Genomic DNA, 19845 nt, shown 5'->3' on the forward strand with positions numbered 1-19845 from the left:
TCATTTCCTCAATTACTGTATAAACCTGTGTACTGGTTGAGGCAACACCAGCTGATGTAACAAACACCCCATAAATTTCAATGTTTTAACAACACAGCAGTCTGTTTTTCACTTACACAGTGGTTGGGTGTACCTGATAAGCAGGCAGCCTTCTACAGGGCGACTCCAGGATCCAGCCTCCTTTTATCTTTTGGCTCTGCCACTTGTGGTTTCCAAGGTTATCTCATTTATCTGCATCCAGCCTGCACAGAGGAAGGACCATGGAGGATTATACCTTGGGAGGTTTTCCTTCCCAGGCACATTCAATTTCCCAGAACCCAGTGGCCACACCCAGCTGCAAAGGACGCCGAGAAATGCAGTCTTGCTGTGCGCTGAAGAAGAGGAAATGGGCCTGGGGGCAGAGAGCCAGGCTGTATCTATAGAACGCATGAATTTCAGAGAATCTTAATCTCACCCAATTCTTTTCTACCAACTCCAGAGAGGTGAAGGATGAAGAGGCTGAGGCTGAAGCCAAAGAATGGCTGAGTAAGTCCTACCCGGCTCCCTGCTCCACGCTTTGCCCTAACCTCAGATGAACTCAAGCTGACACCAGGCTTGAAGAACAAGCATATTCCCCACCCGAGAACTGAAGGAGTCCCACAGCTTCTCATCAGTAACTGTGCTTCTGGTCCCCTCTGATCTTCTGCCCTGCTTCTAAATACAAGACGTTTTGAATTGAGCTCTGAACCATCATACCTACTAGCATTTATTGAGCACTAACTGTATCCCAGGCACTGATGCTTAGTGGACTTTTTCCTTTTGTCCAAAAATTACCTAATCAAAGCCCAAAGTCAAAACTAAAATTTCATGGAGCTTCTAAGAGTGGAGTCCAGCCACCTTCTGCAGTGCTGAGAGGTGACAATTCAGAGAACGGACCTGAATGTTCAGTAACTCCCACCCCCCATTCACCACCACAACTACAAGAAAACAGAGAGGAAGTGGTGGGGAGCGTGGGGAAAATGCAAGATCAGGAGACCTACGGACAGAGCTGCTGCTTCCTCTCTTCAAAGTCGAGGGAAAATGGCTTTAAGAGCATCCCCTGGAAGTTTGGAGGTTTCTTCCAGGAGAGATTGGGATGTCTCTTCCTGTGTGGGTATCTTCTTAGCCAGCAGATCTGCTGATCTGCCCTCGTGTTTACATGCCTCAACTCACCACACCTTGATACAGCCAAAAGTTAAATCCCAGAAAAACTAAAATTCCAGGAAAAAGCATAAATCAGCTGGGGTGACTGGGAACTGCTGTCAGGATCTGCATTTTAAAGTGAAATGTCCAGTGCTTTCTCCTCCCTTCAGCCAATATCAATGCTCCTTGATCCACGCTTGCTTGGGGTGGGAGGAAAGTGAGTTGTACATGTGTACATACAGATATCTCTTCATTTGAAATATTTTCAACAGGAGGATCTAGTTTTTTTTTTTTTTAAACAAAATTTCCCCTTGAAAAAGTCCAATGTTTTCTTGGCAAAGCTAGAAAGAATATGATCTTTTTTCAAACTTTGTTAAGTACTTATTTTACTGCCTATAATTGACTAGCTATGAATGACTGAGAAATCCAGAGGAACAGTAGCTTACACAAGACATAAGATTTCTTCTTCTGTCTCACATATGGAGTCTGAAAGTTGGTACAGGGTAGGTATGGTAACTTGGCGGCAGCAGGCCCACAAGGACAAGCCTCCCTGGGCTTGTTGGCCCTCCCTGGGCTGTGTCCCTCGCCCCAAGGCCCAAGATGACAGCACCAGCATTCCAGGAAGCAGGACAGATGAGACGAAGAAACGAGAACCAGTTGTCTCTTCGGAGGTAGGCACCTGACACTTCTGCTTACATCCCATTGGCCAGAACTGAGTCACGTGACCATATCTAGCTGCAAAGGAGCCTGGAGAAGGTGATCTTTATCTGAGCAGCCCTATCTGTCCAGGGACAAAGCCTATTACTACGGGCAAAGGAGAGGGTGGCTGTTGGAACAGGAGCAGCAGTTCCTGCCACACCACTGCGTCTCCACTGCCCGCCCCACACTGCTCGGTGCAAAGAAGAGACTCATTCGCTTACTATTTATTCAGCCGATTGTTGTTGAATAAATGTTTGTTTAACTGAATTGCGGGGAGACGGAAGATAGGGTGGACTTAGGCGCAGATGGCAGAGGACCCAGACCTACTTCAGAAACTCAGGAGGGATCAGCTAAGATCCCTCCTCCCAGGAGAGAACTGTCATCTTCCTGCCTAATTCCGTGCCAGAGGGCTTCCTGCATGGCACTAGTGGTAAAGACCCCCCTGCAGTCCATAGAGCTGCAGAGTCAGACACAAGTGAAGTGACTTAGCACACACGTACATACACGAGCCCATGTCAGAAGGTCCTCAGCTGGGGTTCAATGTCTCCGACTGCACAGCGGGGTAGGGGACATATAGCTGAACCACCTGCTGTCCAGACCTTCCCTCTAACAAACCTCGCTGAGTCTGCAGTTCCCAATGAATCAAGGGCAAGAGACCAAGCACTGACCAGAGGGACTCAGAGTCAATAAGAGATCAAAGATATGGAAGGTTCCTTCCCTGTGATGATCTTCATCCCTCAAAAGCCCCTTGGCACTGGATCCTGTCCAGAGGAGCCTGGTGGGCTATAGTCCACAGGGTCACAAAGAGTCAGACACGACTGAGCGACTAACACTTTCACTGGATCCTGCTTAGCCAACCAGCTGGATCCCGGTGAGCACTAGTGCCCTCCCCATGGCTGGGAAGAAAGTGGAGGATGAAATTGCAGAACTCTGGCCACAATGAGGCATCTGTCATTGGAACTCACCCACAAGCCAAAGAAGTGCCAGGCAGCCAATGGCAGCAGACTGCCTGTCAGCAGGTGGTTTCCTGCGGGAACTATTAAAAACGGTGGCTTCAGGGTCCATGAGGGAAACACTGGGGAGGGCAGAGTGAGGCTTCTGCAAAGAGAAGCCTGACTGTCTGTTCCAGAAACTTCTTTCTGAGGAAGAATGATGCTTGGGTGAGAATTCACCCAAGGATGTCTTTTTTTTTTTTTCAGTCTTCAAATGGTTTTAGGGACATTGCACAGCAAATCCACCAAAAACATGGAGTTTTTCAAGATGTCTTGGGACATTTCCTCAAGATTAACAAAATAGCTTCAGGGAAAGAAAAACTGGATGTGGGCATAAACAGACACTACTCTGAATAATATATAGTAACATTATCTACTTCTCTGGGGACTGGGAGTTAGCTGCTTTAGTCAATATTTGATCCTTATTGGGAAGAGGTCTTTGAGAGAAAGAAGTTAAGCATTGGAAGAGCTCCCAGACTACTTGGAGGTCTGAAATCAATCATGTGAGCTTCAGTGGAGAAACAGACCTGGCTATCAATTCACGGGAGTAGAAGACAGCCCTAGAAGCTGCGTGGTGGTCAGAGCTATTGGAGACTCCCCAGAAGAAAGAAATTTTTAGTGGAGAATATATCTATGGAGGGTTTCCCAGGTGGTCCTAGTGGCAAAGAAGCTGCCTGCCAATGCAGGAGACGTAAGAGAAATGGGTTGCATCCTTAGGTCAGGAAAATCCCCTGGCGGAGAGCATGGCAACCTACTCCAGTATTCTTGCCTGGAGAATCCCATGGACAGAGGAGCCTGGCGGGCTACAGTCCATACGGTTGCAAAGAGTCAGACATGACTGAAGCAACTTCACGCGCACACACACATACCTACGGAATGTTTGTCCAATCACAGCCCTGGGTGTGCGGACACAGTCACAGCAACTCTAAAACAGAGAGGATGAGAGGCCTGCTGATGCCTGCCGATGGTGGTCCAGGAGCATCCTCCAGTCCCAGCCAGCCAGCAGTTCTCCTTCTGCCAGGATACTAGAATTTCCATCCAACTTCCTCAGCCATTCCGAGCCTGGTGAGGGTTTTGATTTTCTATCTGAAAATGTGTGGTTTGAAAAATGTGTGTTGGGTACACTGTCGCAGAACAAATAGAATTGGGATTTATGTTTCACAACTTCCATGGTTGGCTTGAGGTTTTTCCCTACTTGTCTTCGACAGTCCTATCACATTTCTGACAGTGACATTTTTTTTCTTTCTGGGAAGTTGAGGAGCGGCAGAGGGCAGGTTTTTCCCCTTTCTCTGCTAAGCCTGGCTTGGGAGCATGTGTGTACCATTTATGGACCCACGCATATATGCCTCTTGTTGAGAGAATATTTGCATGTATGTGCCCAAAGTGTGGGTGTGTAGAGTTCTAGGCTCCAGTGTGTGTGTATGTTTATATGCTGCTGCTGCTGCTGCTAAGTCACTTCAGTCGTGTCCGACTCTGTGTGACCCCATAGACAGCAGCCCACCAGGCTCCCCCGTCCCTGGGATTCTCCAGGCAAGAACACTGGACTGGGTTGCCATTGCCTTCTCCAGTTTATATGCTAAATGTGGTCATATGTGTTTGGATATGTTTCTGAGATCGTGGTGGTCATGGTAGGTGTGTATATCTACAATGTAAACTATTAGCCAACAAGATGTTATTCTAAGTCAGTGTCATTAATGACCAAACATTTCTACTAACAGTGTCATACACTGATGTGCTCTGAGTCTGCCAGAAGCTGAAGAGAGGATTATTCTGAGCCCACATTCCAGTTTTTCAATTAATTTCACACGTGTGTTTGCCAATGTGGTACTTCAATTAAACAGGTGAAGAAAATATTCCAGATTATTAATCAAGGTCTATTTCTTCACTTTGTGCTGCAGAGTTTTCATCAGGAAATGCTGTTAGACAGGACATCAATCCCAATAGTTTAATTCCTTTTTCATTATTAAAGCAGATTTACAATTTTGGAGTCAGGGTGTTGGTGTGCATATTTTTTTCCCGTTAGAAAATTCATCTGTATCCTAGAATCAGCTTGTAGCTCAATGTAAATTCAGTGTAGAATTTAGTCAGTTATTAAGTGGATTTAAGTGGCTGAACCCTGGTGTAATCTGACCAGCAATGCATGAAGGAAGGAGTTGGAGGTGTAAAAAATGTCAAATAGCTTTTTCAGATGCATTAAACTATTAATAAAGATAAAACGATCTTTATGTTTGGGGTTTAGAACATCTCTTTTATGATATCGAGAAGCCACTTTGATTCACGATTCGTTGGCTTCAAGGTCTGGTGTCATTACTCAGAAGGTGTCAGGAGGAAAACGGAGACAAGCGCCTCGGCAGGGAAAAGGGTGGAAAGAGACACCAAGCTTAAGGCCAGCTGGGCTGGATGGAGAGAGGTGCCCGTGAAGACACGCGGTAAAGGCAGCAGCTGACGGTGTCCCTGTCCCGTGAAGCCCTCTGGAGGAGCCCACTTGGTCCTGAGACGCGGCCTTCCTGGGGCCCTTCCGGGGTGTCCTGGCCCCCACGCAGAGGGGCCAGCCTGAGGGAGTGTGAGGGCTGCACATGGGATTCTCCATGCCCTCGTTTGTCCCCTAACCCACCAGCTCATCTCTTTCGTCTGCTCTGCCCTGCATCCTAGGAGGTGGTCACTGCGGCCCACATCACACAGAACGCTGGCCCCTGGGAGGCACCAGCCAGAGCCTGGAGGGGGAGGAGCGTGACTTCATCGGAGAATTCAGCCCCCACTCCTCCTCACCTCACCCTAGGTCTGCATGGCTGCCTCTAGAGTTACATCCTCCTACAGCCCCTCTTCCATGGTTCCAGCTCTTTCTCTGGGTTCTGGCAACGACACTCTCCTCCCCAGCCCACCTTCCCTCAGTCCAGGGTTATGAGATCCCCACTGAGGCTTGCCACCCACATTAGTCTCCTCTGTGACGTTCACACCTCTGCAAGGAGTCTCGTCACTAAACTCTCCCAGGTGGGACTCTAAGTGGGCTGGCCATGTTCTCCTGGAGCTGAAGGATTCAGAGGAGCCTTCCGATGAGAGTCAGGCTCTGACCTCCCAGAACACGTCAGCGGAGTGCGGAAGAGGGGAGCCAGGAAGAAGCAGTCCTGGCACAACACAGCTATTGTGTGAGGAACACCAGACAGAGACTCCGCAGAGGGAGCTCGTGTTCCAACGACGCTCCCGACAAACCCGGCTGTGTCCTTCCTGTCCCAGGCAGGCCCGGCCCTCATGGCGTTTACAGTCCAGGGGGATGGAAATAAACAGACTGACCCCGGGTATCCAGCGCTACTGAAGGCGGGCTCGGAGCTCTGAGACCCACAGAGGAGAAGAAGCCCTGTGCAGAGGACTGGGGGATTGGAGAAGTGCTGGAGGAAGGAATTTCTAAACTGAGAATCTGAAGGGTAAGAGAGATGCCTGAGGAAAGGAGCTGGGACAGGGCCACGGGGGTGCAGAGCGGCTCTCCTGGTAGACAAAACAGCACACAACCCCACAGGGCGAGAGCGGGGGCATCTGACAGCTGCTGGGGGCGCAGGGAGACGCTTGGCAACCACCAGGGCTGGGGGCAGGGGGCACGTGGCGCTGGGGGGCGGGCAGTGGTGGAACCCCGCGCCCTCCCCGCCACCCCTTCCCAAGCCCTACCTAGAGGCTCTGCCCTATTCTGTGAGGGGCAGAACGCAGCCCCTCTGAGGCTACAGGAGGGCCTCTGGGGCAGGATGTAGACAGCCAGGTTCACATTCTGAAAAGGACCCTTCGTCGCCCAGGTGAGAGACAGAAATGACTAGAAGCTGGGGGACTCCCTCAGAGGAACCAAGGTGAGAAAAGTAGGCCGACATGATCTCATTTGAAACCCTCCTTTCCAGACGGGGACACGAGGCCCAGAGGACAGACCTCACTCGGGTCACGCAGGGAGACAGTGCCCAGGGTCCAGGCTGCAGAAATCAGAACCAGAGAGAGAAGCCAAGTCTGGAAACCCCCTCATCCCCAGAAGACTCCCTAGGAGGGGGTTTTGGGAGACAGGCTCTGAAGCCCTGGCCTTCCCGTATCCTTGCCTAGGGGTGGCTGATCTTTAGACCAGAGGGCCCCTGCCCTGACCCTCACCTGCGGCACCTCCGCCCAGCGCCAGGGGCTCAGCGCAGGTGACTGGCACTTCCCACCGAAATCATGTGAATATTAAGCTAATCAAACCCGGGCCTGGGAGGGGCTGGGGCTGGGAAGGTGGCCCTAACGAGCAGCGGCGTGTCATCCCTCCAGCCTGTGCATCTTGCGCTGTCCCATTTGTCTGGCTGTAATCTACATTTCAAATGATTACATGGGAAGCTGAAGTGGTAGTGACAAGGATAAACGAAGCTTGTTAAACTAATAGCTGCACTAATGCCCAAATATGTGAACTTCCCGACGCAGGCCGCATCCCAGCCTGGCGGAGCTGTCAGCGCCGCTCCCCCGGGCTCCGCCGCCAGCCGCGGCCACATGATGAATGGCCCTGTCGACCAAACTCATCCGGGGCCCAATTAAACAGGCAGAAATGAACTGGAGCCGTCAGGCAGCCGGGGGAGGGGGAGGCTGAGCCAGACACGGGGGGTGGGGGGGTGTAGTTAAACCTTACACAGACGGGGAGAAGCAGAGGGAGGAAGACAGGACAGGGGGCTGGGAGGAGAGCGCGCAGAGCCGAGAAGGGGAGAGGTGGCCACAAAGAGAAGAGATGCCAGGGTGGGAGGGGAGGAGAGAGGCAGAGACGCCGAGAGACCGAGAGGGCAGAAACAGGCACAGAGAGGCGGAGGGACGGAGAGACAGGAAGGGAGATAACACCGGGGATGACTGCACCGCAGGGACGGCGGGGGGGGGGGGCTGGGGGGGGAGGGGCTGGGGGGAGGGGCCGGCTGGGGGGGAGGGGCGGGCTGAGTGGGGGAGGGGCGGGCTGGGGGGGAGGGGCGGGCTGAGTGGGGGAGGGGCGGGGGTTGGGGGGAGGGGCGCGGGCTGAGTGGGGGAGGGGAGGGGGCTGGGGGGAGGGGCGGGCCGAGAGAAAGTGGGTGAGAAGGACGCGCGTCCCAGGCAAGTCAAGGCAGCTCGGCGGCGGCAGCGGGGGAAGTCGTTCTGTCAGAAAATGGTCATTTAATGGTTTGCCGAGCCCGCGACAGATATGTCATCTGAGTCGGCTCCGCGGCAGTCCCAGGGCATTTCATTTATTAATTACCAGCTTCCAGCCGGCTCCTTCCGTCCCCTGCCTCGTGCCCATCAGCAGCTCAGCCCCCCCGGCCAGACGCCCCGCAGGCGCCTCGCCCCATTTTCCAGAGGCAACGGCCAAGGCCAGAGTTCCGCACTGAGCAGGCCCAGGATCCAGGGCTCCGGCCACCCACAGAGGGTCCAGCCTTCCTGCCCCTGCCTGCCCCCCAGCCTCTCCCCACCCGCGCTGGGCTGTACTTCGGGGAACAAGGAGAGGCGAGCCAGGACTTGTGACCCGCCACCTAAAGGAAACGGGGGAGGCCTAGAGGGACACCCTCTCCTTTTCTTTACCACACATTGCACTTTCTGGTTCACAAACATAAACGTGTATTGCTTGCATGTCTTTCCTTTCATTTCAACTCATTTTTATAGCCATCTGATCCATTCTTTTCCCCTCTCAGCAGTTCCTATGCTTTTAAAATTTGGACTCAAGGAGCTAGCCTCTATTTTTAAGGCTCCTCTCTTTCAGCTCCTTCCTTACCCATGAGAGGGCTTCCCTGGGGGCTCAGACGGTAAAGAATCCCCCTGCAATGCAGGTGACCTGGGTTCCATCCCTGGGTTGGGAAGATTCCCTGGGGAAGGAAATGGCAACTCCAGTATTCTTGCCTGGATAATCCTGTGGACAGAGGAGCTTGGCAGGCTACAGCCCGTGGGGTCGAGAAGAGTCGGACATGACTGAGTGATTAACAGTTTCATACTTTTCACTTTACATGAGAAATGCTCCCCCTGGAATGTTTAGTAAAACAGAAACCCACATTCATCCATCCTGTTGTTGTAAGCCCTCCGCTCCAGTCTTCACCTGGGCACCTGCTCCGGGCTCCTTCTCCTCCCACCCCCTGCCCCGCCCCCTCCACCAGCCTCCACCTACCTTCTGAACCCTTCTGGAGCTGCCACTGAGAAATGGAAAATACAGGGGCATCTCCCTGTCCCCAGAGAGTGCGGGACCCCTCAAGACCCCAAGCTCAAGAGACCTCACAGAGGAAGGACAGTAAAATCCCTGCTCTACACAGAGTGCCTGTTCAGAAATTGCGACTCCAGTTGCAGTAGACTAGTTCTCTCAGTGGCCCAGGATAGGTAAATCATTGCTGAGGAAGAGGTGGGGGAATCAGGGGGTTTGTCTGAACCTCCTGCCTCCACTACTACTATCCCCAAAGTCTCCAAATGGCTCCCCACGAATTTCACATGCCCCACGTCTGCAGGTGAACTTACCTCCTTGTCCAAAGCTGTGGCCCTGGGTTCCCATCCCACCAGCAGCATCTGCTGTCCTCCCGTTGGGTGCTATCCTACATCTGCTGGGTCACCAGATGCCACTCAGCCAGCACTTCAGTCTTCCCTCCTGTCTCCCCATCAACTCCACATCCATCATCCCCCTTGGGTTCAGGTTCCTGATGAGCCTCACTGTCCTCCGCACTACATCCCGGGGGCCTTCCCCAGGGCTAACCTTCCCCCTTTGCTCAGTGTCCTTCAGAGGCGTCCCCTTGCCCTCGAGGCAGAGTTCAGACTCCTTTTCAGTCTTTAAGGTCCTGCCATCTTTGCCCCTCATCTGCCTCTGCTACTTGCTCAAGGCTCCAGCCATTCTGACTTTTCCTTTCCCCGTATGGTGACTAGGAGGCTCTTCTGTACCCCTGGCACCTGTAGGGAGGTGTCACAGGCAAATTGGACCCTTGAGGGGTCCAAGGAGGCGCATGAGCCCCGCATCACAGAAGTGTGCGCAGAGACTGGAGGAGCGCTCTCCTGGCTGTCAGGGAGGAGCTCCAGCCCAGGACGGGGTCCCGGCTCAGGGGCCTTTCCGGTCTCCCAGCCCACGGTCTCTGTGACTCTGCGAACTGGCTTCTTAGAAACCACAGCCGGTGAATGCCCTCTTTGGAGCTCCCTGTCAGTGGAGCCACAGCCAGGCATTTCAGGGATACTGAACTTTAGTTCATTCTTAACCCCAGCATAAGCCACATGCTCTTCAGTCCTCAGAGGGAAGCTGGTGGAGGCGGACCTCACATGCTCCCTGTGGGGCGTCTTGTACTTGTGGGAGCAATGAGTGTCCTGCAATGTGATTTAACTCAGAGAGAGTGGATCTTGCAGGAGGGGGCTATAGTCCATGAGTCTACCAGCAGATACCACCCCTCTTATTGTAGAGAGGACTTGTCCAAGATCAGAGTGAGCTGGGGGCAAGCTCAGAGCCAGAGACCAATCACCTGACTTCCCACCAGGGCTCTTCCCTCAAAATTACAGAGCCATCTCTTGGAGGAGCAACTGGACCTCTACTGAAAACAGAACTCCAGAGCTTTAATTAATCTTGTCATGTGGAAATTATTTACCATGCCTGTCTTCAAAAGTTCATTTAATAGCCAAAACATGGGAACAACCTAAATGTTCATCGAGAGAGGAATGGATAAAGAAGATTTTGGGGTGTGTGTGTGTGTGTGTGTGTATATATATATGTGTGTGTGTATATATATATATATGTGTGTATACACTACTCAGCCATAAAAAGAACATAATAATGCCATTTGCAGCAACATAGATGCAACTAGAGATTGTCATACTAAGTGAAGTAAGTCAGAAAGAGAAAGACAAATACCGTATGTATCACTTATATGTGGAATCTCAAATTTGGCATAAATCTATAACACAGAAATAGACATAGAGAACAGACTTGCGATTGCCAAAGGGGAGGACGTGGGAGAGGGAAGGACTGGGAGAGTGGGATTAGCAGATGTAAATTATTAATATAGGATGGATGAAGAGCAAGGTCTTACTGTGTAGCACAGGGAATTATATTCAACATCCTATGATAAACCATAATGGAAAAGAATATTGTAAAGAGACCTTACTCTGGTGGTCCAGTAGTAAAGAATCCACCTGCCAGTGTAGGGTACACGGGCTTGGTCCCTGGTCTGAGATTCCACGTGCCTAAGCCTGTGGCCCGCAACTACTAAGTGTGTGCTGTGGAGGCTACGCTCTGCAACCAGAGAAGTCACAAGGAGAAACCTGTGCACTGCAACTAGAGAGTGGCCCCCGCCTGAGGCAACTCGAGAGAGCCGGCATGCAGCAATGAAGATAGTGCTGGCAGCCAAGCTAAATAAATAAATGAAAGTTAAGAAAGAGTAATGTCTATATTTTTAAAAGCTCATTTAAAAATATGTATATAATAAAATTATTGTAATTATTTTCTCCTTGAATGACCTGGCCTCCCAGCTTGCTAGGATGAATGCAAACATTCTTCCATGGGTCACTTGCCTTACAGTGGACAGCCGGAGAAACAGACCATAATGACTCTGGGTTATTTTTATCAACTCAGTTTTGCTTCCACTGGGGCTCTGCTCTCCTTCACTGTGTGTGATTTGGCTGGGGCTGCCAGTCGGTCTCCAGACAGGCCTGACCAACCATAGTACCTCTTCCCTCTGGCAGCAGGGATTGGTCCAAGAGATGGGCATGTGACTTATCACGACCAATCTGAGTGCTTCCCTGTAATTTATATACTGACTCCCAGAAACTCCCTGTTTGTGCTGCAGTGTAAGGCTAGAACTTTCAAGAGTTCTTTTCTTCGCCTGCATTAAAGGAAGCCAAAGTGTAATGGGAGATAACGAGGCCAATAATATAAATGGAAGCAAATGTAAGAGATGGAGCAAGAAAGAGCATCCTGAAGACTTGGTTTAAGCCCTGGATTCAGACATCCTGAAGACAGTGTCATTGCCTGTAAGTATGCAGTCTCATAGCTCAGTAATCCTCTTTAGTTATTTTAGACTGAGTTGGGATTCTTTCCCTTGTACCTTAAAGGGTTCTAAAACTAATACAAGGTCCTTTCTCATATCAGCCTGTTTCACACACAGCTCTCTGCTCTGGGCCATTTTGGGTACAATGCTCATACACATATTTTCTTGCCACTAAAGAAGTAAGTGCCAGCTGCAGGACCCTGTGTCCCCTATTCTCTGCCAGTCTTGTAGATGTGGTTTCTTCTTGTGGGCAGAGGAGAACTGACCGTTGAAACCTTTCTCTGAGCTCCAGGAGGCCAGAAGCTCTGAGATCCTTTTGGATTACGTACAGTAGGAAGGAGCCCTTCTCACCTAAATTTTCTGATCACATCACTCTCCTATTCCAAAACCTTCGGTGACTCTGCCACAGTGGGGGAAGTCCAAACTCCTTAGCCTGGCATTCAAGGCTGTTCACAGTCTACCCTAGAGTCCTCATCCTCTACTATGTTCTACCTTTGGCAGCCTCCCTCAATCCCCTAGTAACAATGAAACTTGTTCTGGGACCTCCTCTAGCATGTTATCTGCCTCTCATTTGTGGCCCATCATGTAGTCCTTCTCACATTAAATGTATTTTCTCTCCTGCCTGACTTGTTCCCCTCCCCTGTACCGCCCCCAGAGCAAGTAACTCTTAATTTACCCTTCAGGTCTGAACTCAGAGGTCAGTTGCTAAAAGAAAACTTCCTTCGCAGAGACCTGCTGATAAAGTCTGTTCCCCTTGGTTTTTTGTGCTCACAGAACTCTAAAATCTTCCTTACCTTTGTTTATCATATTAAAATATTTCCTACTGTAATGATTTGATTAATGCCTGTTTCCTCCTTCTAGAAAATATGCTCCTATAATAGCCATGACTTTGTTTTGTACCTAGAATGGTACCTAGAACATCAATTGACATTAGTAGAATTAGTATTAGTAGAATCAATGACTGAATGGGTGACTGAATGAATGGATGAATGTGTCCTTTAGCTCCCCACTAACTGGAGCTCACTGGGACCAAGAAATAAATCAGTAATGTTTGCATTCCTCCTAGTTCCTAGCATATGGTCAACGCTAAGTGGTCAGTGAACATGAATTTAACAATCATAGATGCATAGTTTGTGGGAATTCCTGAACTCTGCCCATAGGTATACATAAGCTAGGAATCTACGGTCTCAATACAATCTGGGCCAAGATGAAAAAATATTATTACTCACAGAGAACATTCTCTAATCTAGGTACGCTAGGGCTGCAGAAATAGCTGGAACAAGGCCCTCTGCCTTTGGGGAATATATAGTACAGTTGTCCCGGGTCAGTCATTCTGATCCATCACCTCTCCAATGGAGTATGACATCATTCTCAAGTTTTATTGCTACAAGATGGGTTTTACTGAACTCCTCAGTAAACAAATAGCATTACACAAGTGAGTGTCATGCATACACACGCAAATCCATAGGAAACAATAACCCCCAGCCTGTTGGAGTGTTTTATGGGGTGGCCATGGGAAAGCAAGCCAGGAGTCAGCTTTAAAAACAGTATTTATTACAATTGGCATAGCAAAGGAGAAAATTGCCACTTAGGTAGGATTTTACATTTTGCAAAGTGTTTTGTGATCAGCTCAATTTCTGCCAACAATTCTCGAGGACAAGTTGTTTTTGTCACTCCTATTTACAGGCAATGAGATGCTAGTGGGGAGAAGTGACAGAAAATGCTGTGCTTCTATTTTACAAAGCAGAGCCTGAAAGGAGAACTCCAACTTAACTGAATCAAGTAAACACTTTGTTTGAATGCCTACTATGTGCTGGGTGCTGGGCACTAGGGATCTGATTATGCACGAGATCTGAGTAAGACTCTGAGTTCTGACTCACTGCTGGTTTCTCTGGGAATATATAGCCTTTGTCTCACTTAGAGAAGAAAAACAACATATTCTTTTACGTTGCTTCTACCTATTATTTTGCTTAGCCATCTCTCTTTGAAAACTTCATGCAAGTTGTATTAGCCAGAATAAGGTAGATAATGCTGCTGTAACAAATTATCCCCAAACCCCAGTGCCTTAAAACAACAAATTTTACTTCTACCTCAAGCCATATGTCCGTTGTGGGTCAGAAGTAAGGGCTCTGTTAATTGTAGATATTCAGATATACAAGAAGATGGAATAACTTTCATCCTAAGCATCACTGGTTAATGTATGAGGGAACTGGTTATGCTAGAGGAAAAAGAGAGTTCTGGAGACTCTTGAATCAGTAGTAGTTCAATGTCCTGGTGCAGAAGTGAAACATATCATTTCAGCACTCACTTATTGGCTGAAACCAGTCACATGGCCCTACCTAACTAAAAGGTGTCTGGGAAGTGCAATGCCTGGTTTTTGCCCAGAGGTGGGAAGACCAAAAGTACTTGGCAAACAGCACTAATAGCTACTATCCAAGTTAAATTTCATGCCATGCCAAGAAAAAAAAAAAAGTAAAGCCAAATTTTTTAGTTTCTTCCTAGGTCTGGAAAAATACCAACTCTGTAGATAGAGGGGTTTTTACAGCTGATTATTTGTGCTTTTTATGAAGAAAGGCAAAACAAAACAAACAAACAAAAACTTTGAGTCCGCTGCAAAGACTGACTTTTACTGAAAGTGAAGCCAAAGTGCCAGTGTCTGACTCTGTGTGACCCCCATGGACTGTCGCCCACCAGGCTCCTCTGTCCATGGAATTCTCCAAACAAGAAAACTGGAGTGGGGGACTTCCCTGGTGGTCCAGTGGCTAAGACTCCATGCTCCCAATGCAGGGAGCCTGGGTTCGATCCCTGGTCAGGGAACTAGATTCCTCATGGCACAACTAAGCCCTGGCACAGCAAAATAAATAAGTTAAATAAATAAATACTTTGAAAAAAGCAACTGGAGTGGGTAGCCATCCCCTTCTCCAAGGAATCTTCCCAACCCAGGGATTGAACCCAGATCTCCCACATTTCAGGCAGATTCTTTTATTGTCTGAGCCACCAAAGAAGCCCAACTTTTACCAAAATTAAGATGCATTGAAGAGAAAATTCTAACTCATGCAATAAGATAAGAAAAATAAATAAAAAGCATGCAGAGTGCAAAAGAAGAACTAAAATGTCTCTATTGCAGATGCATGGTTGTGTATATAGGAGATCCTAAAGAATCTACAAAGAAAAAAAAGCTGCTAAAACTAATAAAAGAATTTAGGATATCACAATATACATAAAAATCAATTGTACTTCCATACATTAGAAGTGAATAACTAGAAAATTATATTAAAAATAAACATATTTTACAATAGCATTTCAAAAGATCAAACACTTAAGGATAAATTTAACAAAACACATCAAAGTCCTTTACACAGAAACTTTAAAACTATAACAATACTGAGAGAAATTTAAAAGATCTAAATAAATTGAGTAAATTAACACTTGAATGAAAAAAATAATAGTTTAGAAGACTAATAGGAATATTATTAAAATGTCAATTTTCTTCAGTTGATCTAAAGATCCAATGTAATCCCAATCAAGATGATTTTGAATTTTATTTGGAAGGCAGTGGACTGACAATAGCCAAAATAATCTTGAAAATGAGTTACAAAATGAAAAGACTCCAGCCAGATTTTAAGATATACTATAAAACTATAAAAACCCAAATAGTGTGATTTTGGTAAAAGTATAGACGTAAAAAAATTTGGAAACAGAGTAGAAGATCTAGACATGGGTCAACACATATATTGTCACTTGAGGAAAGGAAAATGTCTATGACAAGTGGTTTTGGAGGAACTGAACACCCATATGAAAAACAAAGCATCTTGACCCCCATCTCACATCATACATAAAAATAAATTCTAAATGGGTTAAAAACCTTAAAATGAAAACAGAAAAACACAGGAGAATATCTTTATGAACAAAGACTCCTTAGAAAGGACACAGAAAGCATAAAAATTTTTGAAAATGAATTTGATCAAAAGTAAAACTGTGTTCATCAAAAAATTGCCATCAAGAAAATAAATAGGTAAGTCATAGTTCAGCTGGTAAAGAATCTGCCTGCAATGCAGTTGACCCCAGTTCAATTCCTGGGTGGGAAGATCCGCTGGAGAAGGGATGGGCTGCCCACTCCAGCGTTCTTGGGCTTTCCTGGTGGTTTAGCTGGTAAAGAACGAGCTTGCAATGCAGGAGACCTGGATTAGATCCCTGGGTTGGAAAGATCCCCCAGAGAAGGGAACAGCTACCCACTCTGACCTGGAGAATTCCATGGTCTGTATAGTCCATGGGGTTACAAACAGTCGGACATGACTGAGCGACTTTCACTTTCTTTCAAGTCATAGAATGACAAGAAGATATTCACAACATGCTTATCTGATAAAAGATATATCCAGAATATATAAACTCCTATAACCCAATAATAAAGACAAGCAGCACAATTTAAAAAAAAAAATAGACAAGACCTGAGTGGATACCTCGCAAAAAAGATACACAAATGGCTGATGAGTACTTTAAAAGTCATTTAACATCATTAGTCATCAGGAAAATACAAATCAAACTCACAGTGAGATATTACTATACACTGTCTAGAATGGCTAAAATGATAAAGGCTGACAACACCAGATGCCAGAGATGGAGAGCAATTGTGACTTGCACAGTTTGGAGTGTAATATGGAACAACCACTTTTGAAAAATATTTTTTGCAGTTTCTCCAAATGCTTACCAACGACTTATGGTATTCATCCAGGAGAAATTAAAACGTATGTCTGTAAAAGGCTACATCAAGAATTGTCATAGAAATTTTATAATAATCGTTAAAAACTATAAACAACCTAAATATTTATTAACAGGAGAATGAATTGGTAAGCTGAGGTATAGTCATACAGTGGAATACAATTCAAGAAGATGAAGGAACAAGCTATATATAAATTCAACAACATGGATGGATCTCAAAAATATTATGATGAAGGACAGAAGCCAGACACAAAAAGTGTATAATATATGATCCCACTTATTCTAGAATAAGCAAAACTGATCTATGGTAATAGAACCCAGATTAATTCTTGCCTAGAAATGTTTTTCTTGATGTGCATTCATGAAAACTGATGGCTTGGTACACTTAAGATCTAAGATCAAGGGGAAGAAGACACAGTGTCGGGGTCTAGCTCCACAAGAGAAAAAATTGTTCTAAACACATTTTTCCCCAGAGCCTTCCGCTCCCCAGAGTCTGGTGAAGGGATGGCTGATCACATCCCCATTCCACAGACTGGGAGATGAAGGCCAGGGGAGGTCACACAACTCGTCACACACAGTGACAGAACCAGGGCAAGAGCCCAATGCTCTTGCTTGTTCATGTTGTCTGTCCCCAGTGTGTAGCATCTGGGAGAGCAGGATGGCCCAGTGGGTAAGTGTGGAGACTCTGGAGTCACAAAGACCAGGGTCAGTGTCTCCACCACTAGCTGGGTGACTCTGGGTTGCTGAAAATTTCTGGGCTTTAGTTTTCTCATCTGTAAAATGGGAATGATAATCATAGCAGCTATCTCATCAGATTGCTGTAAGGACAATTTGAGAGGATACAGGGGAAACAGCACCACCTCTGGCCCACCATAAGTGCTCAGCAAACAGCGGTTATTATTGTTCACCCTGGAGACCCAGTTGGTGGCGCAGCACCCAGCACCAATGGCTTGACACAACCATGAGTTTACATCTTGCCAGATAAAAAACATCTGGACCTTGTGCAGCGTTTGCCACCCCAAGGAGGACTGGAGGCCTAATTAAAATTGCTACTCTGTTTGCATTATCAAATATCAGAGTTTTTTTTTTTTCTTCCCACAGAGCAAAGATTTTTCTTATCAAAAATCTATTCACTAAAATGCTAATGATCATCAGTGATTAGAAACTGCTGCTCAAATTCTGAAAGTTCCCAGTGGGGCTCTCAGACATGGCTTGTAACCTGTCAGTTGAAGAAATGTTCTCAACAAATCAAACTTTGCTGTATATGTTTAAAAAAAAAAAAAAGATTTTATTTCCTTAACGCTTCACTGTGCGGGTCTAGGAGGGGCTTTTGAGTTAAGTGACAGAGACCACATTATTAGTTGAGGAGTCAGTTCTAATAGAAGTCTCTCAAGGCAAGATATTCTCAGATAGGCCCCCAAACTGCTTACAAAAGTCTGTCAAGCTTATCTTAATTTCAATAAGCATTTAGCTTGCCAAAGAGAAGCACAGTGAGCAATTTGCTCATATCACTTTTTGTCCTTCCGCTTCGTTTTCTTCTTCCCCTGCCTTCTTCGGGAGGAAGCATCGCAAGGCTGTGGGCCTGTGCCACCAGCTGCCTGGGTGGTCAGACTCCAGCGGGCCCGGGGGCCTCCAGGGCTGGCTGCACACCCCCCAGCAGAGCCAGCGAGCCAACAAGGCGGTGGGTGGGTTCCTCCTGCCCTGTATGGGCAGTGAGACACTGGAGGCCGTGCCCCTCACAGCGCCGCGTACACTGCTCGCGCGGCCTCTTGGCCTCTCTCGGTTCGGGCAGTTTCCAGGGTATAGACTGGACTGTGCGGGACAGTCTCTGTGGACACAAGTAGACGTCTGGTACCCATGTACACGATAGCTGGAAGCCAGCCCAGCTGGAGGGCGTGAAGTCAAAGGCACATAGTCCTCAGCGGTGTTCAGAACACAGTCAGATAGGCTCGGGTCTGGCCTCGGCTCCCCCACTGATTCATACAACAAATACGTACTGAGCTCCTATCAGTGCGTTGCTGGGAGCTGGTGATAGAGCAGTGAACCAAACGGACACTGTGTTGTCCTTGCTCTCCTGAACCTTACAGTTTGGTGGAGGAGACAATAAGCAATTAGGCAAATACAGAAATGGAGCAATTACAGACTCATTAGTGTTTCAAAGTAAATAAACAGACTTGTGATTGATAGAGCTTAAAGTCTGGTTCCTGAACCAACAGCATAGATATCACCTGGGAACTTGTTAGAAATGCAGATTCCCAAGATCCACCCCAGCTATACGGACTCAGAACTTTCTGGATGGAGCCGAGCAATCTGTGTCTAGAGCCCACTGAGAGACTCTGGTCCAGGCTCAAGTTTAGAGATCCGGATATAGAATGGTGGGGTGAGGGAGGGGGCTCCTGACTGAGGAGGGTCAAGAGGCTGGTCTGTGGAAGGCATGCTCAAGGCTCAGGCCATAGGGATGAGGAGGAGCCACGTGAGGAGCCAGAGGGAAAGCCTCCCTGGCTGTGTGCGCTTGGGCCTCGGCCTTCTCGTCTGTGGCTCGGGAATCGCGACGGTTCTACTACCACAGACTTGTGATGGGGCTCCCCAGGTGGCTCGACGGCAAAGAATCTGCCTGCCAATGCAGGACATACAAGAGACTCGGACTGGGCCCCTGGGTCAGGAAGATCCCCTGGAGGAGGAGATGGCAACCACTCCAGTATTCTTGTCTGGAGAAGTCCATGGACAGGGGAGCTACAGTCCGTGGGGCCGCAGGGAGTCGGACTCGACTGAGCAGCTAAGCGTGTGCCCGAGAGTTGGGACGAAGATTCAGCAGGTAAAGGCTCGGCACAGACTTTGCCAAAATGTAAACTCCAGGAGCTGAGACAACGTTGTCAAGAATTAGACTCCAATTTAAAAAAATAATACATAAAATGCTTCTCTTGAAAAAAAAAAAAAGGCATCATCAGTGATGGCGTTTATCATTCAGAGTGTGATACCACCAGGTCCCAGTTCTTGGGCCACTACCCTAAGAAGGTCTCTTAGAAGCCTGCAGGCCAGCCCAGGCCCTGTCCCCCAGGATCTGCTCTGAAGCAGCATTGGAGGCAGGGCCATAGGTGGGAGACACAAAGCCTGGAGGTGGCTGCATTCTAGGGGACGACTGGACAGTTCCCACCTAGAGCCCCGCCCGTAACCCCACGGCCTTTTCTCTATTTTCAAGAGGAACTCTGAAGTAGTAGGGCTTCCGTTCACTTAAGCAGCACAGACACTAGTAGGTCTTCCCAACAAAATGAAGCAGGACACTTGGTTGAAAATCAGAGAAGTCCCCTCATCCAGCCAGACAG

At 47.9% G+C, this 19845-nt stretch overlaps 1 long non-coding RNA gene across 1 annotated transcript; it reads left to right on the plus strand.

Moving 5' to 3' along the window:
- Positions 1–5966: 5966 nt before the first annotated feature.
- LOC139039416 (uncharacterized) lies at positions 5967–12632 on the plus strand. Its single transcript, XR_011492675.1, has 3 exons — positions 5967–6274; positions 11650–11786; positions 12487–12632. It is a non-coding gene; the product is annotated as an uncharacterized lncRNA (long non-coding RNA).
- Positions 12633–19845: the final 7213 nt, after the last annotated feature.

Source organism: Odocoileus virginianus, chromosome 18 (genome assembly GCF_023699985.2).
Source record: "Odocoileus virginianus isolate 20LAN1187 ecotype Illinois chromosome 18, Ovbor_1.2, whole genome shotgun sequence".
Classification (NCBI taxonomy): Eukaryota; Metazoa; Chordata; class Mammalia; order Artiodactyla; family Cervidae; genus Odocoileus; species Odocoileus virginianus.